This window comes from Capricornis sumatraensis, chromosome 2 (assembly GCF_032405125.1).
Source record: "Capricornis sumatraensis isolate serow.1 chromosome 2, serow.2, whole genome shotgun sequence".
NCBI classification, from domain to species: domain Eukaryota; kingdom Metazoa; phylum Chordata; class Mammalia; order Artiodactyla; family Bovidae; genus Capricornis; species Capricornis sumatraensis.
The window spans coordinates 147,595,386-147,605,494 of NC_091070.1; the positions used below are offsets into that span (position 1 = coordinate 147,595,386).

The 10,109-nt window shown below is 40.0% G+C and overlaps 1 non-coding gene across 1 annotated transcript; it reads left to right on the forward strand.

Moving 5' to 3' along the window:
- The first annotated feature begins 1,098 nt into the window (after positions 1–1,098).
- Positions 1,099–1,170, forward strand: TRNAG-GCC (transfer RNA glycine (anticodon GCC)). Its single transcript has one exon. It is a non-coding gene; the product is annotated as a tRNA-Gly (tRNA).
- The last annotated feature ends 8,939 nt before the right edge of the window (positions 1,171–10,109 follow it).

The following is a 10,109-nucleotide window of genomic DNA, read 5'->3' on the forward strand; positions in this document are numbered from 1 at the left end:
TATTAACCCAGCAGAAACAATCTCTTGTTTGCTTTCCTAGAAAGCTACCTGAAATGTGGAAGAAAACACATTGTGTTTTTAGTGAAGATTCAGATTATAAAGTTTGTCCTACTCTCAGCATATATGTCCTTACAGCCCCAGTAGTGGTCTACAGTGGATCAGTATTGAAACCACATGAAAAATTTCAGGTTCCACCCAGGTCTACTGAATCAGAATCTGCATTTTAACAAGCTTCCCCAGGTATTCATTAGGGCTTCCCTTGTAGCTCAGCTGGTGAAGAATCCACCTCCAAAGCTGGAGACCTAGGCTCGATCCCTGGGTTGGGAAGATCCTCTGGAGAAGGGAAGGGCTACCCACTCCAGTATTCTGGCCTGGAGAATTCCATAGAGGGTTGCAAAGAGTCAAACACGACTGAGTGACTTTCACTTCACTACTTCCATATTCATTAAAGTGTGGGAGACATTGTTCAACATAATTTCAACACACTAATCCTTTCTGTGTTTCATTTCCCCTATTGGTAAAATGAAAAAGACTAAGTAACCACCAAGGTCCTGTGCACAATTTATAATTTACAGCACGTGCAAGCTGGAAGCCCCCCTTTCTTAGGTATCATTGAGTTTCCTGTAGTGCTTCCAAGCAAACACCATCTACATATGTAGGCTGATATTTAATGAGCCTTTGCTGCCTCTAGGTTTACTTCTTTATTGAGGCTTTAAATCAAGTCAAATGTTTAGCTTTATCTTAGCCCCAAATAGAACACATTAAAGAGTAACAGGAAAACAGAAAAAGGGGTCTAACATATATTAAACCTTAATAAACACTTTAAACTTACATCCACTTTTAATCCGGTGAAGTAGGATTTATTTTATAAAATGTTACAGATGAGAAAACAATCTCAGAAACCTTACTTGTTCTGTGTCACAAAATCAAAGACACAACCAGGATTTAAGCTGAAGTGCTTCTCATCTGAAATCCCCTGAAAAGCATAGTTGCATAGTAATGTGCAGACAAGTGCAGTGGTATCAACTGCTTTTATTATTCTTGGTCTTCCTGTGTAAGCAAGTCACATTTAATGTTATCTAAATGCTAAATGAGGCTTCCCTGGTGGCTCAGACGGTAAAGCGTCTGCCTGCCATGCGGAAGACCCGGGTTCGATTCCTGGATTGGGAAGATCCCCTGGAGAAGGAAATGGCAATCCACTCCAGCACTCTTGCCTGGAAAATCCCATGGACGGAGAAGCATGATAGGCTACAGTCCATGGGGTTGCAAAGAGTCGGACACGACTGAGTGACTTCACTATAACAAAAGCAACACCAGAATCACATATCTGCTTCACTTACCTTCCTCCAAACCACCCTCTCTAGTGATACATTGGTAAGTCTAGATGTTGCACATATGTTTTTAATTTGGAGCTTTTTTTAAAGATTTATTTATTTTTGGCTGCACTGGGTCTTTGTTTCAGTGAGTGGGCTTCTTCTTGTGGTGGCTTCTCTTGTTGAGGAGCACCGGCTCTAGGGTGTTTGGTCTTCAGTAGTTGAGAGTATGTACTTAGTTGCCCTGGGCAGGGATCTTCCTGGACCAGGGATTGAACCTGTGTTCCCTGCAATGGCAGGCAGATTGTTAACCACTAGACCACCAGGGAAACCCTGAAAATGTTTTTAATATGCAATTTGGTCACCCTATTTTTATTGATACTTGGTGTATTTAGTCAACTAACATTTATTGTGATTACTGAATTATTTAGACTCATTTATACTACATTCTTTTGTGTTTTCTTTTCTCCGTATTTCTTCCTTTGTCCCTTTCTCTTCCAGCCTATTGTTCGACAGCATTTATTCTCACTCCCTCTTTTTCCTCTCTGCCAACTTAGAATTATACTTGTATTTTAGTGTCAATATTAAAATTTTTAACAATCCTATTTAATTTCATATTTTTCTAACAAAGTCTATTTTACCCTCCAAACACTAGCCCTCTGTTTCTCTTGGATCTTGTACTTTTCATTAGTTTTAAGATAGTTGGTGGTTACTGGCTTCCCTGGGGGCTCAGTCAGTAAAGAATCCACCTGTGATGTGGGAGACGTGGGCTTGATCCCTGGGTTGGGAAGATCCCCTGCAGGAGGGCATGGTAGTTCACTCCAGTATTCTTGCCTGGAGAATCCCCATGAACAGTGGAGCCTGGCGGGCTACAGTCCATGGGGTCACAAAGAGTTGGACACAACTGAGTAACTAAGCACACACACAATACTATTAGCATCAGTAGTTAAGTTATATCCCTATTTTGATGATATCTTCCCTAATTTACTAGTTTACTACTTGATTAGATCTTCACTCAGCTATTATACATGGGGGATGAATTCACTTAATCCCAGTACCTCAAAATGATATTTTGCCTTTCAGTTCAGTTCAGTCGCTCAGTCATGTCCGACTCTTTGCGGCCCCATGAATCGCAGCACGCCAGGCCTCCCTGTCCATCACCAACTCCCGGAGTTCACTCAGACTCACGTCCATCGAGTCAGTGATGCCATTCAGCCATCTCATCCTCTTTTGTCCCCTTCTCCTCCTGCCCCCAATCCCTCCCAGCATCAGAGTCTTTTCCAATGAGTCAACTCTTCGCATGAGGTGGCCAAAGTATTGGAGTTTCAACTTTAGCATCAATCCTTCCAAAGAAATTCCAGGACTGATCTCCTTCAGAATGGACTGGTTGGATCTCCTTGCAGTCCAAGGGACTCTCAAGAGTCTTCTCCAACACCACAGTTCAAAAGTGTCAATTCTTCGGCGCTCAGCTTTCTTCACAGTTTACTTTGAACAATAGTTTAGCTAGTTACAGAGCTATATTTTGAAAATTATTTTCCCTCTCTGTCAACTCATAACATCTATTGTTACTTCTGTGAAGTCTGCTCTCAGCTTAATTTTCACCACTTTGTAGGTAATGTCTTTTTCCCTCATTAGCATTTAAGAACTCCTATTCTTATTGTCTACATTTTGTTACTCTGGATATGGATTTATTTTATTTTTGAATTTCAGCTGGTGGTCCTTTTCTGATGATAAATTTTTCAGTTCAGAAAAACACTAAATCCTTCATTAACTCTAAAAATATTATCTTTCTGCTACTCTTTTTTTCTAATTCTGGAACTCCTATTACATGTTTATAATACCTGGTTTCTCTATGCATGTATTTTTACTTTGTGTCTTTGAGGATTTTGACCATCTACCATGTAATGCCATGTTCAAAAGATTATAATCTTAGTAATCTTATCATTTGGACTTTCCAGGTGGCTCAGTGGTTAAGAATCCACCTGCCAATGCAGGAGACATGGGTTCCATCCCAGGGTTGGGAGGATCCCCTGGAGAAGGAAATGGCAACCACTCCAGTATTCTTGCCTGGAAAATTGAACAGAGGAGCCTGGCAAACTACAGTCTATGCGGTTGCAAAAGAGTCAGACATGACTTAGCAAATAAACAATTTCATCATTTAGTAAATCTGTTGACTACTGTGAGTTTTCATTCATGAAATTTTAGTTGCAGGATCAAATTCACAATTGTATTTTGTCATTTTTCCTTTGTATTCCTCTTTGCACTCACTATACCATGTCTAGTCTTTTTATAGTTGACTGAATTAGGGTTACTCAGGTCCCCAGTCAAAACACAGGATTTGTACTGACAGCTCAGAATTACCATTCTGGGAGTTAAAACTGATCTAGTAGCAAAGTCAGTCTATGACTTGAGCCCTATCGAGCTGTCTCTGCTTCCTCTTGCCATGCTACCAAGCAGTATGTTACAGGCTATAGCCCCTGAGAATGATGGTGACTTTTTTTATTTCTTCAGCTCCTGAGGTGGAGCTCTCAGCTGCCTCTTTGTGTTTTCATCCTATAATTTAGTAAATCTCCAGCTTCAGTCTCCCTAATTGCAATTTCTGTCTTTTAAATTTTTTGTCAATGTTTATCTTCTTTTCCAGAATAACAATGATTCTATATGTATTATTTATAGATGTCATTGGCATACATTTATAGTTGGGAAGAGACAGTTTTATATATAAACTTACAGTGCCATTTTGATCAGAATACTACCTCTCTAGTAATATGAATTTTTATCCTGAGGAATGGATAACACCAGTTAGAATCCACTGAGACTCCTTTTTTATGTGATTGATCATATTTAAACAAAAAAATTGTTTTTTCAGAAATCTTGCAAAACAAAGTCATAGAACATTAATAGTCATTGCTAACAAAAATGCCCCCCTAAGAAATAATTTATGATTAATTTGAGACAAACTGCACTGATTTTAAGTCAAACAATGAAGAGAAGAAACTTGATTTTCTTCTCCAACTAGCCTGTTCACCTATCACCTCATGTCCACCACTTTCCCCAGTTCACGTGTCTGAAGCAATCATTTCCTCTGTCTCTTCCCCTTTAGACAACAAAAGGATTAAAACTGATCATTTGAAATTCTCAACTGCTTGATAGGTATATTTTAACAGTGCATTCCAAACATTGTACTAACTTTGGAATAGTGAATGGTTTGTAGCTAATAGGAAATAAAAGATTTTGTTTTGTTCCTTACAAATTGGCACTTGTCAACTACCTCTACAAGGATTAAATTATGTGCCACTGTAGCTTCAACACCCCCTGAAAAGAGCTCAGAGTGGAGATCAGGAATGAATCCCCCATCTCTCTGCTCTGGGAAAAACTGGCAGAACAGGTCTTCAGATAGATACTTTCAGGAGAAGATTTTAGGAGCCCAATTCTTACATCTCCTCATAAATAAAATCTTTTCTAGTGATGTCTGCTTCTAGTGAATCACAGTCACCAGACTGGCAGCAAACTTCTGCAAAAAGGTACACTTAATTGCACGTAGTACTCACTCTTCACCAAAATCACATATAACTCCCCTAACCTCTTTGGAGCAGATTCTCACAACTTTCTGTAATGCTTTTTCCCAGGCTATAGTCTTCATTTTGCCCCAAATAAACCTAACTGACAACTCTCACATTGTACTTTTTTCCCTTTCAGTTAGACTGTTTCCTGTTTAGGAGTTTCTTAGTAAGCAAGCTAAGTTGTCTGTTCTGAGCAGAGAGGCCTTAATTTCACATTAAGCCAATTTATTGCACAAGCCATGAAAACACAACAGAGTAAACAGAGGGCCGACCAACATTGACTATAATCTGTGAGCCCCAAGTCGGGAACTAGAAAATTATGCCTGCAAGCAAAACCCGCCCAATATCTGATTCTCTAGATAAAATTAAACTGGACCACTTGCATACAGTCTATGGCTGTTTTCACAGGAGCAGAATTGAGAATTTTCTATAGAGACTGTATAGCCTGCAAAGCTGAAAATAATTACTCAATAGAAAAAATTTGCTAACCTCTTTCCTAAATGGTCTCCCTCCTTTTTAAAGTCATAATAATTAATTAGTTGATTATTTGGCTGTGCCGGTCTTTGTTGCTGTGCAGGCTTTTCTCAAGTTGCGGTGCATGGGCTTCTCAGAGCAGCGGCTTCTCTTGTTGCAGAGCACGGCCTATGGGTTGTGCAGGCTTCAGTAGCTGCAGCACATGGGCTCAGTGGTTGCAGTTCCCAGGATCTAGAGCACAGTCTCAATAGCTGCGGTGCGTGGGCTTAGCTGCTCTGCGGGATGTGCCATCTTCCCAGATTAGGGATTCAACCTGTGTCTTCTGCATTGGCAGGCCAATTCTTTAACACTAAGCCACCAGGGCATCCCTCTCCCTACTTTTTTTTGAAGGAAAAATTAATAACTGGCCTGGCCACCAAAGGGAGATCTGAGTCTTCCATAATAGAAGAACTTATGTCCGTGTTATTATACCAGCCTCTGAAAGAGATGAGTTTCCCCTGCCGTAATTCTGGTCTCCCAATTTTCCCTCTCTATCCACCCACTTCCCTGAAAATGTTTTTCCTTCTTCCAACCTAGCCCCCTTTCCTTCTCTATCAATATCTTAATGTCCAGTTGCATAGATTATATCATCCTTTCATTTTACTCAATATTTAATCATGTTGTGTCATAACCTCTTTCACCTGCCATATCCCTTGCTCCACGTGTAACTAGCCAGTCTCCCTCTGATATGTCTTGTACATTCTGTACTTTTCTAGTTTCACAGCCTCTTAGATTCACTCACTCAGCCAGTCTTTCAAACAAAACGCCACATTCTTGCAACTCCTACTGTGTGTACCATGATTCTGCTAAGCACAAGGAGCACATGGTCTGGAAAGAGAGACAAACAGATAAACAAGCACATGCAATAAATTGTTACAATTGAGTTTCACTCAGGACCAAAAAGAAAAAGAAAAAAGTATGGAATCAATTCTCCCTTGAATGAAATGAAGAAATTTGTGAGGCATGAAATCTATAAGGAGGCTTCTTTTTGTCAATAAGAGATTTACTGAATATGTCCTAAAAATTCTGAGAAAATGAAGATTTTTATGAATTAAGTATAGTAAAATTCATTTAAAAATTAAAAGTTATTTTAAGATAAGAATGTATTCACAAGTATACTTTTATCAAATGCTTTAAAGTAGTTATAAAAGACAAGTGAGGCAACATGAAATTAATTAAATATAAATAGAACATGATTGATCTCCTGCCCTTAGGAATTCATTAACTCTCACTGATTGAATTTTAGTAAATCAGAAAGCATAGAGTTACCTTCAGTGGAGTTGGTGCTGCGGTAAAGGCTCCAAGAGCAAAGAACTCTTCACATTTAAAAATCCCTAAAAGAAACAATGGGTCAAATAGGGAGCCAAATAGTTGGATAGGAAATTTATGTCATTTTTTGATGATAACAAGGAGAAAAAAGAGGAGGTAAGAAAGAGGAGGGAGGGGCAGAGGGAGAGATATCCTCCCAACTGATTTGAGAAATATGCTGAAAAATGAGAATTTCTAAACATCAGTTCTCAATTTGACAGAAGAGACTGACACTGATTTGGAAATCGACCAAGATACCCAGATTTGACCCTTCCCAGTCTGTTCTATCCAGTGAAGTAGGAGCCAAAGCTGTCTGGCCACTTGTTCTCCTAGAGAAAAGTTAACTTTCTCCCTGCAGGCTGCTCTAGTGGAGAGAGAATGTGTGACGAAATCTAGTTACAACAGACACTTAAAAAAAAAGATTAAAACTGAGATTTGAAGAATGGACTACCTAGAAAGAACCTAAATTCTGATCATAGAAGGTTTTCAAGTGGAGCTAAAAGTGTTTGAAATGTTGTAGGTGCACGCCTCCCACCTCCACCTAGCTTCCGACTCTTGTATCTAGAGGAAGTTTAGACTACTTTTTTGCTGCTGTTCAGTGGCTAAGTCATGTCTGACTCTTTGTGACCCCATGAACCGTAGTATGCCAGGCTTTCCTGTCCTTCCATATCTCCCAGAGTTTGCTCAGACTCATGTCTATTGAGTCAGTGATGCCATCTAACCATCTTATCCTCTGATTTCCCCTTCCCCTCTTTCCCCCAATCTTTCCCAGCATCAGGATCTTTTCTAATGAGTTGCCTCTTCCTATCAGGTAGTCAAAGTATTGGAGCATCCAGTGTGAGTCCTTCCAATGAATGTTCAGGGTTGATTTACTTTAGAATTGACTGGTTTGATCTCCTTGTTGTCCAAGGGACTCTCAAGATCTTCTCCAGCACCACTATTTGAAAGCCTCAGCTCTTCTGTGCTCAGCCTTCTTTATGGTCCAACTCTCACATTTGTACATGACTACTGGAAAAACCATATAGATTTGACAATAAGGACATTTGTCAGCAAAGTGATGTTTACTATCTACTGCGAAATATGATACACACTTTACATGCAACTCACTTCTTCCTCAAACCAACCCAATACACTGTCTAGGTTTGTCATAGCTATTCTTTTAATTTCAAATTTTAATTTTAAGCTACTTAGATAACTTTTCAGATTTATTGTAACTCTGTGGCTTTAACCAATGGTTGCATTTTTAGTCTATTGAAAGCCTGTAAGCCAGAATCTAGTGCAGAAAAGGTATTCGATGTCGGTCTGTACAAAGAATAAGCAGAGTAATACGGATGAATAGACAAGAGTGGGGGAGAAATGAGGAAGCAGAAGAAGGGATCTAGTTTGTCATTTCAAGGCAGTCAAACAGATTTGCCTTGAATGGATATGTATTTACTAGGATGTAACTTTGAGGAACATTACTTAACCTCCCTGAGTCTTGATTTATCATTTAAAAGATTGGGATAAAGTTGAGATAATACCGATCTCATTGGGTTGGTTTGAGGAAGAAGTGAGTTGCATGTAAAGTGTGTATCATATTTCACAGTAGATAGTAAACATTCAGGAGGTACCATTTCACTTCTTGAAATCCTCATCATTCCTGTTATCTGTATTAAAATGTAATTGAAATAACTCAAGAAATATAAAGGCATGGTGAGCTGAATTCCATCAACCAGCATGAAAGCTGTGAGGGCACCTCTAAATACAAGTCTCAATGTAGCAGTGTAGATATCTGAGGATTTTTTTTTCTGCAGTTCACTTTTATACTAAGAGCATACATGGTATTCCTTTCATATTTTTTTTTTTATTTTAGCCACACAGGGTTATGGGATTTTAAGGTGATGTCGACACGGGGAAGCCTGTGTTTTCTTTTGTTATTATTGGTATCTCCACAGTCTGTTGACAACTAAGGGGAAAAAGTCACTGTTCAGAGATGCCTGTATGGGAAGATTTAAACCATATCAATTTCAAAGGGTGTATACAGCAAGAAAATATTGGTTCTTTTAAAAAGACTAATGTAAATCAGATTAAGTGATTTAAACAGAAATAAACCTGTAAATGTTACTAAGGTGCTGATAAGCTTTTATAGCTGTTAGACAAAGAGGGGTATCTCTTATATTTTAAAGGAGGTTTACAGAGGCAGCATTTATTAAGGCAAAGAACAGTAACTGCATGAAAAACCAAACACAACACTCCCTGGAAGAGATATGACCTTTCCAGAACTCCGAAAGGACATAAGTTCTATAGCAACAGGTTTTTAAGCCACAGTCCTGGATATTTTAGTTCCCAGAACACTTTCAGAAGCTCTCTCCCTTTGTCAGCAACCAACAAGAAAAACATGATTTTCTCAAAGATTTTTGTAACATGTGAGTTGAAATAAATATGAGCATTTATCCACTGGACATCCTCCATTATTGGTTGAGGGCTGCCTCCAAGGCTGGTAACTCCTTTCTCACTTCAAGGCTGACAGGTTCTTCAGAGGGCCATTGCAATGGAAGGGGAGCTGCCAGCACAAGGCAGGTCTGGGCTTCCATTGCAACTTCCATCACAGCCATGACTGAAATCAGAGGTAAACTAAGGGAGTGTGGCCCTGGGCACAAATGGCATTGCTACAGTGCCCTTTTGGTTGGGTGACAGGGTTTCAAGAATAAATCCTTCTGCACTGAGGACATATTGTACACATGTCCAGATGGAAAGCACTGTGAGTGCTCTGAAGACTCCACCCATGGGACATGACTTACCACATCGTATGTTGGTAAGATGGCAAGGAGCGGGGCAGATGGGGATACATGCTCACCCAGCTACTGACATGATGGAACCAAAGCAGGCAATATGGAGACCTTGCCTCTGTGCACTTCCTTTGTGCACTCTCTCTCCCTTTGGCTTTACCCAGTATTCTTGCCTGGAAAATCCCATGGACAGGAGCCTGGTGGGCTGCAGTCCATGGGGTCGCAAAGAATTGGACACGATTGAGCGACTTCACTTTCACTTTTCACTTTGATGCATTGGAGAAGGAAATGGCAACCCACTCCAGTGTTCTTGTCTGGAGAATCCCAGGGACGGCAGAGCCTGGTAGGCTGCCGTCTATGGGGTCGCACAGAGTTGGACACTACTGAAGCGACTTAGCAGCAGCAGCAGCAAAATCCTACATGCCTCAAAACAGTACTCAAATCCCTTTCTAGGCTGCTTCTGTTCACTAAAAATTTCTTTGACTCTTTGCGACCATGTGTTTGTCTAGGCTGTTGAAGGACACAGGAATAAATGGGCACTTCCCACTTCACTGGGAAGGCATCTTTAGGCCAAAAAAAAAAGGCAGGCAGTTCCATATAACCAATGAACTAGCTTATTAGAGGGTAGCATACTTGATGGGGCAGAC